Below are 9,396 nucleotides of genomic sequence, written 5' to 3'. Positions count from 1 at the left end.
ACCAGCCAGTGCAATAAGGCAAGAAAAAGTAATAAAGGCATAAACAATGGAAAAGAAGAAGTGAAACTATTATTATCTGCAGATGTCATGATTGCCTATATAGGGAGGCATCCTATATAGGCCAATTTATATAGGAAATCCTAAAAATAAACAAAGAAGATGAAGGAGAAGAATAAAGGAAGGTAGGAAGGAAGGAAGGGAGGGAGTCAGCCTGGAGCAAAGTGGTGCGATCTTGGTTCACTGCAACCCCCACCTCCCAGGTTCAAGCAATTATCCTGCCTCAGCCTCCCAAGTAGCTGGGATTACAGGTGCCTGCCACCACACAGAGCTAATTTTTTAAATTTTTAGTACAGACAGGGTTTCACCATGTTGGCCAGGCTGCCTTCAACTCCTGACCTCAAGTGATCTGCCTGCCTCGGCCTCCAGAAATGCTAGGATTACAGGTGTGAGCCACCAAGCCCAGCCTTGATATTGTTAAGATATCCATTCTCAAATTGATGTATAGATTTAACACAATCCCATCAAAATTCCAGTAGGCATTTTTGTAGAAATTGACTCCTGAAAATGGACAATCTTTGATATTGGTGTAAGGATCAACAAATATATACATAAAACAGGCAATCAGCAGATTTATACCTGTTTAACCTACCACAGGAATAACTCTTAATTACCCTAGAGGAGCAGTTACTTTTGCACCAACCTAAGAGTTGCTGAGGCCACCAGGGAGTCTGTTAGAAAGGTATATTATGTATAATGACCTCAGCTATCAATTCTAATTAAGCTTTTTCGAGATTAACAGAGATCACAATATTATAATAAATTATGTTTTCCTTTGTTTTTCATGTTTCTTTAGTAAATATAAAATTAGGTAGAGTCCTGGTAAAACACTAGGTAATCCAATTTAATTATTTTTTGAAGAACAGGAAAATTCAGAATTTTGGTAGTGCTGGGTTGTACATTGTATACTTTATGAAATAGAACAAGTCTGTACCACATAGAAGGCATCATCAGATGGAACTAGGAAACTGGAAGAGTGCTGACACTTTTTTATTTTTTTAGATGGAGTCTTGCTCTGTTGCCCAGGCTGGAGTGCAGTAGTGGCATAATCTCGGCTCACTGCAACCTCCACCTCCCGGGTTCACACCATTCTCCTGCCTCAGCCTCCCGAGTAGCTGGGACAACAGGCGCCCGCCACCATGACGGGCGCCCGCCACCACGCCCGCCAATTTTTTGTATTTTTTAGTAGAGACGGGGTTTCACCATGTTAGCCAGGATGGTCTCGATCTCCCGACCTCGTGATCTGCCTGCCTCGGCCTCCCAAAGCGCTGGTATTACAGGCATGAGCCACCATGCCCAGCTGAGTGCTGACAATTATTTAACAGAATATGTCATCCAAAAGACCACCAAGATGGCTAAATAGTAGAAAAAGGGAGTTTTATTGGTGATATCAGTTTGCAAACCAGGAAGAGACAACCTCCAGCATGGACTGAAGGTGCTTTCTCTTCAAAGAGGAAAAGAGCAGGCTGGGTTTTGTGCCTCACAGGGCCTGTACAACACAAGAGAGTCATACATATTCAGCAGGTTTGCGGGGAAAGTTATACATATTTATGAGAGGAACAGAGCACATGTGCAATGGGCAAACACATATAAATGTAATATACATCCCATGTTCACTTTGGAATGGGACTTTAAGCATTAAGATGAGGTAGAATTTGTCTCTTTACATCAAAAGGTGAACTATAAGACATAAAGACAGTTTGTGCAGTCTCTATAAACTGGCTGAAACTTACTTAAGGTCTATAGTTGCTTATCAGGAAAGAATGTTTGTGTCCAGGCGTGCTGGCTTATGCCTGTAATCCCAACACTTTGGGAGGCTTTTTTTGTGAGAGGATTGCTTGAGGTCAGGAGTTCAAAACCAGCCTGGGCAGCAGAACAAGACTCTGTCTCTACACACACACACACACACACACACACACACACACACACACACACGGATCTCTATCCAGAGGTATAGCAGTCTAGGTTGTAAATCAGGATTAGGAATTTGCCTCACAGCTTGTGTTGTTAGGGAGTTTAGCAAGAGTGTGGTTTTCTTTTCTTTTCTTTCCTTTTTTTCTTTTCTTTCTTTTTTTTTTTTTTTTAGACGTCGTCTCACTCTTGTCTTCCAGGCAGGAGTGCAGTGGCCCCATCCAGCTCACTGCAACCTCTGCCTCCTGGGTTCAAGCGATTCTCCTGCCTCAGGCTCCCAAGTAGAGTAGTTGGGATTACAGGCACGTACCACCACACCTGGCTAATTTCTGTATTTTTACTAGAGACAAGGTTTTGCCATGTTGGTCAGGCTGTTTTCGAAGTCCCGACCTCAGGTGATCTGCCTGCCTTGGCCTCTCAAAGTGCTGGGATTATAGGCGTTAGCCACTGCGCCCAGCAAGAGTGTGATTTTTCTTACAGCCTAGGAGTTTAGAAAGTTGTCATGCCAGCTCAGACCTGAACCCTCAACCCAGAGGTAACTTTTGTTTCCTTAATGTTAGGGTCCATCTTAGTTGATAAAGGGGCATCTATTTTGGTCCCTCAGATCACAGATAAAACAATTTAACATTTGAATACCATATTCTTTTTAAATATTTTATAAACATTATATATTTTCTTTATTTTTAGATCAGAGATGCTGCTAAATTATAAATAAGTGCTTTCATTGCCGACCAATAGAACATATTTTAACCATGTAATGTAATGATTGCTTTTTTTTTCTTTTTTTCTTTTTTTTTTTTTCTTTTTTTTGAGACAGAGTTTCGCCCTTGTTGCCCAGGCTAGAGTGCAATGGCGCAATCTCGTCTCACTGCAACCTCCACCTCCTGGGTTCAAGCGATTCTCATGCTTCAGCCTACCGAGTAGCTGGGATTACAGGCATGTGCCACCACGCCCAGCTAATTTTTGTATTATTAGTAGAGACAAGCTTTTTCCATGTTGGTCAGGCTGGTCTCAAACTCCTGACCTCAGGTGATCTGCCCACCTCAGCCTCCCAAAGTGCTGGGATTATAGGCGTGAGCCACTGTGCCCAACCATGAATAGCGTGTGTGTGTGTGTGTGTGTGTGTGTGTGTGTTTTGAGACAGAGTATTGCTCTTGTCACCCTGGTTGGAGTGCAGTGGCATGCTCTTGACTCTGCAACCTTGGCCTCCCGGATTCAAGTGATTCTCCTGTTTCAGCCTCCCGAGTAGCTGGGATTACAGGCGTGCGCCACCACACCCAGCTAATTTTTGCATTTTTAGTAGAGATGGGGTTCCACCGTGTTGGTCAGGCTGGTTTCGAACTCCTGACCTCAAGTGATCCGCCCACCTCAGCCTCCCAAAGTGCTGGGATTACGGGCATGAGCCATTGCAACCAATCACAAACAGCTTTTAAAACAATGGCTCAAATATTTTATTAAGAACTTATTTAAAGAGGCCTATGTGTTATAGGAGATAACTGACTCGAGGTTATGTGGCTATGAGAAGGCAGAGATCATTAAGTATAAGTACAGTTTGTATCATGTCATGGCATGTGTTACCCACTCAGTAATCATGGCAAAAAAAAGTAGGCAGAGAAAAGATGACTTTATAATTCCAAATCAAATTATCACATCAACAGAGTCTTAAAAGGGAGAAGAAAACAGTAAAGGCTTTGCTAACAAAAAAAAAGTTGGATGATGCTCATGCACATGGATGGCTGTCTCACATCACATTTCTATTGTAGATCAATAAAAAGGGAAGAGTTGTCATCTTGTATCTTTAGGACTATTTAAAAGAAAAGACACTACCAGAAAAAAAACCTGTTTCTCTTCAAATTCTTCCCCTCACAATGGCCATCTCCACCCTAAAAATAGAAACCAAGCTAGTAAGAATCAGGGACTAGAATGTAAATATATACTACCAAAACTCTGACTTTATTAATGCTAAATTACATCTAAATTACTAAATTATAAACATGCTAGTCAAGCCAAAAGATTTGCTTCAATGCCTTGCTCAACTTCCATCCTTTTTTTTGCGGGGGTGGTGCGGCGGGATGGAGTCTCTCTCTGTTGCCTAGGCTGGAGTGCAGTGGCATGATCTCAGCTCACTACAATCTCCGCCTCCCGGGTTCAAGCAATTCTTCTGCCTCAGCCTTTGAGTAGCTGGGATTACTGGTGCGCGCCACCATGCCTGGCTAATTTTTTGCATTTTTAGTAGAGATGGGGTTTCACCATGCTGGCCAGACTGGTCTTGAACTCCTGGCCTCATGATCCACCTGCCTCAGCCACCCAAAGTGCTGGGATTACAGGCGTGAGCCACTGTGCCCGACCAATTTCCATCCTTTTAAACAATCTTCATGATACATTTAAATACTGCCCCAGAAAGTTCAGTGTGAAGCCAAACCCATGTTGCATGCTTATCAAGTATATTTGTTTGCTCAGGGGATCTTACTTTATTACATATTTAGAAACTTTTCCTTCTGTAATTATAAAGCTCTAAACCAATGCTAAGAATGACCACTAATCAAGTATGATTGAAATAACAGGTGATCAGATAAAATTATATGACTACATGTAAACTGAAATTTTATTAGGATGTACCAGTCAGGTAGTTTTTATAAATTCATGCTCAAATTAAGAAAACATGAATAATTTAAAGATTAATAAATTTAAAAACAAATTTAGGTGAATGTACATATAACTAACAGGATTTACAATATATCTGTAGAATTCTCTAGTTAGTATTTTTGTGTATGTAACATTAATAAAAAGGATTTTTTTAAAACCATACAGTGATTCTGGGATTCCCTGAATTTTCAGCTGCTGCATTTTCTACTCTACATCTGGCAGATTCGTCTTCCTTTCAGTTTGTGCATTTCCTGTATTCTAAAAAGTAAATAGAAACAGGTCTTTAATTGAGGACATGGTGAGTCTTTGGCTAAGGAAATACAGCCAGAGATAAATACTTGTACTTTGCCCCTACGGGTTGTTTCATAAGATACAGGGAAACTATTTAGCAATGCATTCCTTATTATTATCATCCAACAAAACAAAAGGTGGCCTTTGTATGGACTCTTTTCTCTCTTGCCTAACTCACTCATTCACAGTAATTTAGAGTCTCTCTCTGGTTATAAAACCTAATTAATGCATGCATGCACATTTAAGATGCCTGAAATAGTTTAAAGTAAACCTGGCAAGGCGTGGTGGCTCACACCTGTAATCCCAGCACTTTGGGAGGTTGAGGAAGGCAGATTACCTGAGGTCAGGAGTTCAAGACGAGCCTGGACAACATGGTGAAACCCCGTCTCTACTAAAAATACAAAAATTATCCAGGCGTGGTGGTGGGCGCCTGTAATCCCAGCTACTCAGAAGGCTGAGACAGGAAAATTGCTTGAACCCAGGAGGCGGAGGTTGCAGTGAGCCAATATCACACCACTGTACTCCAGCCTGGGTGGCAGAGTGAGAGTCTGTCTCAATAAATAAATAAATAATAATAAAAAAGAAAGTAAACCTGAGAAGTGCTGGGATCTGATTGTATAATTCAAAAACCAAGTCAATACAGAGCCAAGAATAGAAAAAATAACTAGCAATTCCCTATCTTATGTTTTTAAAAATATGTCATATTCTCTTATGCTCTAAAATAAACTACAGACTCAAAATTTAAGACATCTTCTTAATTCTGACATTTATTAAAACCAGTTGTACTAGCCTTATATGCAATTTCAGTCACTTGTCAGAGCTGCATTTGAATGAGCAGTACAAATAAACTATAACAAACACTGATGACTTCATTTTTTTCTGGAGTTCTATAGCATATGAACAAGAAGATGTTTTCCCTTCGTAATTTATTATTTATCCTAAAAATCACAGAAGGATCTTTTTTCCTGCAGAGTTCCTTTTTTCCTGGACTAGAAAGTAATTTTAGTTCCTGGGGACTTTCATAGGACAACGGGATAAACATGAGGCACATTAATAGTCTGCCTACCTCAGGAGCCCTAACTCACCCAAATCATTGAAAAAATGTGAAATGGTATGCTGTGCAACATGCTGTGACATGAGTATGTCACCCAAATTTAAAAGTTTAAAGCCATCTTATTACTTTTTATAATGAACTGAAAGATGACTATTAATGGCTTTCTTTCTTTTTTTTTTTTTTTTTTTTTTTTTTTTTTTTTTGGGGAGTGTTTTTTTTTTTTTTTTTTTTTTTTTTTTTTGAGGCAGAGTCTTGCTCTTGTTGTCCAGGCTGGAGTGCAATGGTTTGATCTCAGCTCACCGCAACCTCCACCTCCCAGGTTCAAGCACCTGCCTCAGCCTCCCAAATAGCTGGGATTACAGGCATGCGCCACCACGCCCAGCTAATTTTTGTATTTTTAGTAGAGACAGGGTTTCACCACATTGGCCAGGCTGGTCTTAAACTCCTGACCTCAGGTGATCCACCCTCTTCAGCCTCCCAAAGTGCTGGGATTACAGGTGTGAGCCACTGTGCCCCGCCTAATGGCGTTCTTGTTCTACAACATTTCTTTTCTGCAAAGTGGACTGTGGAGTTCTTAACAAGCTCTAGACCAAGACTAAAGAGATAGCCCTAAATGTCACAGTGAGAATACATCTAATAGTGTCTGATAACCCTCTTATCCAAATATTATAGAGATGAAGTAGCCTTGTTAAAATGCCTTCTTACGGAGTTTCAGATTTTTAAAAACATTTTTAATTTCTTCAGATTTTCTTAATAAGTATATACGAATTTTATCATGAGTAAAACTGTAATAAATTTTATTTTTTAAAAAAATAGAGGTTGGGCCGGGCACAGTGGCTTACGCCTGTAATCCCAGCACTTTGGGAGCCCAAGGTGGGCAGATCACGAGGTCAGGAGATCGAGACCACCCTGGCTAACACAGTGAAACCCCATCTCTACCAAAAATATTTTAAAAAAAAAAAAAATTAGCCAGGCGTGGTGGTGGGCGCCTATAGTCCCAGCTACTCAGGAGGCTGAGGCAGGAGAATGGTGTGAACCCGGGGAGGCAGAGGTTGCAGTGAGCCAAGATTGCGCCACTACACTCCAGCCTGGGCGACAGAGCGAGATTCTGTCTCAAAAAACAAAACAAAACAAAACAGAAGTTGATAAATCACATACAGAGATGACCTCACAAGTGCAGAATAGGAGGCCATCAATATGATTTAATTCAGTGGGCGCTCGGCACAATCTCTTTCTCTTAAAAGACTGTCTTTATAGAGCATTCATTTGGATGTTACAGGCTTCAAAATTTTCAAATAAAATTTGAGAATCTCTCTGGTGGGTAGGGACTGGGAATATTTCAACAAGATTACCTGATAGTTAGCTGAGAGCAAATATTTGTTAAAATAGGACAGTAGGCAGACAGCAGAGACAGACAGGGGAATAAACTGGAGGGAAAACAAGAAGGAAGGAAGAGGCTTTAAGACAGAGACACACGTGCTTGTGGCCATATAACTGTATATTTATACCATTATTCATTTTCACTAGTCTGGCTTACCTGCCTGATATCTGACATTACACACAATATAGATACTATTTTCCCCAGGTGCCATGCATTCTAATTATTCAACATTACCCACCAAAAAATAACTTTTAGAAACTTTTATTAATGGGCTATTCTAGGAAAATACAGATCTGTTTCTGGAGTTCAAAGATTATAAAATTTCGAATTTTTATATAGCTTTCCAATAGTAATAACTAAATTTATACACTGAGTCAAGTTCTCTAAACAACATGCCTTAGTAAAAGCTATACACAAAAGAGTTATCTCTTGTTTTCTTGGTTTTGATCCACATTAAGTAAAGTTGGTATCTTACATGAATCTGTTTTCTTTGACTCCCTCTTCAGCATTTTATCTGTTTAACTTTTGTAAAATATACAAAACAATGAAAATTTGTTATTCCTACTTTGAAATTTTACTTTCCAAGAATTTCAAATAGAGATTCTGATATCCACTAAGTCAGTTTCTCAGTTTATTACAAAGGAACAAGTTATGAGTTACAATGGTAAAATATGGTAAATTATTTGTTTTATAACTTTACAAATAGTCTACTAAGTATAAAAATAAGACTTTTGCCGGGCGCGGTGGCTCAAGCCTGTAATCCCAGCACTTTGGGAGGCCGAGACGGGCGGATCACGAGGTCAGGAGATCGAGACCATCCTGGCTAACACGGTGAAACCCCGTCTCTACTAAAAATACAAAAACTAGCCGGGCGAGGTGGCGGGCGCCTGTAGTCCCAGCTACTTGGGAGGCTGAGGCAGGAGAATGGTGTAAACCCGGGAGGCGGAGCTTGCAGTGAGCTGAGATCTGGCCACTGCACTCCAGTCCGGGTGACAGAGCGAGACTCCGCCTCAAAAAAATAAAAAAATAAAAAATAAGACTTTTATTTTATTTTATTATTCTCAGTGTAACTGTTAAGCGGATCAGAAAATTCCTCTTGAGCTGTACAAGCATTATATTCTTGCTATCATATTAACTTTTCACAAGGTGTCACTGCTCTTCAAAGAAACATAAGAACATTTATTCAAGACAAAAGTGTGTTCATTCTGAGATAAATCTTAAGTTTATAAATCTTTTTTTTTTTTTTTGAGATGGAGTCTCACTCTGTCACCCAGGCTGGAGTGCAGTGGCGCAATCTTGTCTCACTGCAACCTCTGCCTTCCAGTTTCAAGCAATTTTCCTGCCTCAGCCTCCCAAGTAGCAGGGATTACAGGCATGAGCCACCACGCCTGGCTAATAGAGATGGGGTTTTGCCATACTGGCCAGGGTGGTCTCAAATTACTGACCTCAGGTGATCCACCCACCTTGGCATCCCAAAGTGCTGGGATTACAGGTGTGAGCCACCATGCTCAGCCTATACATCTTATATATTTAATCCTTGGATGCCCAAAATACATATAAAATTTCTGCTACCATATGGGTAAATGATCATGAAGAAACATAGAAAGGCAATTTACTCCAGGTCATATACTAAACCAGATTTCTCAAATACTGCTCTAACATTTCAACAACATTGAGCTAATAAAAAATTCAACTTTGCAGCCAGCTGCAATGGCTTATGCCTGTAATTCCAGCACTTTGGGAGGGCAAGGCAGGTGGATCACCTGAGGTCAGGAGTTCGAGACCAGCCTGGCCAAAATGATAAAACCCTGTCTCTACTAAAAATACAAAAAATAGCCAGGCGTGGTGTCAGGCACCTGTAGTCCCAGCTACTCAGGAGGCTAGGCACGAGAATCACTTGAACCCAGGAGGTGGTGGTTGCAATGAGCTGAGATTGCAACACTGTACTCCAGCCTGGGTGGCAGAGTGAGACTCTGTTTTAAAAAAATAAATAAATAAGCAAATTCAGCAAAGTCTCAGGATACAAAATCAATACGCAAAAATCACAAGCATTCTT

The sequence above is a fragment of the Rhinopithecus bieti genome, unplaced genomic scaffold (genome assembly GCF_001698545.2).
Source record: "Rhinopithecus bieti isolate Rb0 unplaced genomic scaffold, ASM169854v2 scaffold_5889, whole genome shotgun sequence".
In the NCBI taxonomy this organism is placed as follows: Eukaryota; Metazoa; Chordata; class Mammalia; order Primates; family Cercopithecidae; genus Rhinopithecus; species Rhinopithecus bieti.
The sequence above is the reverse complement of the archived record's forward strand: the minus strand, read 5'-3'. Positions refer to the sequence as shown.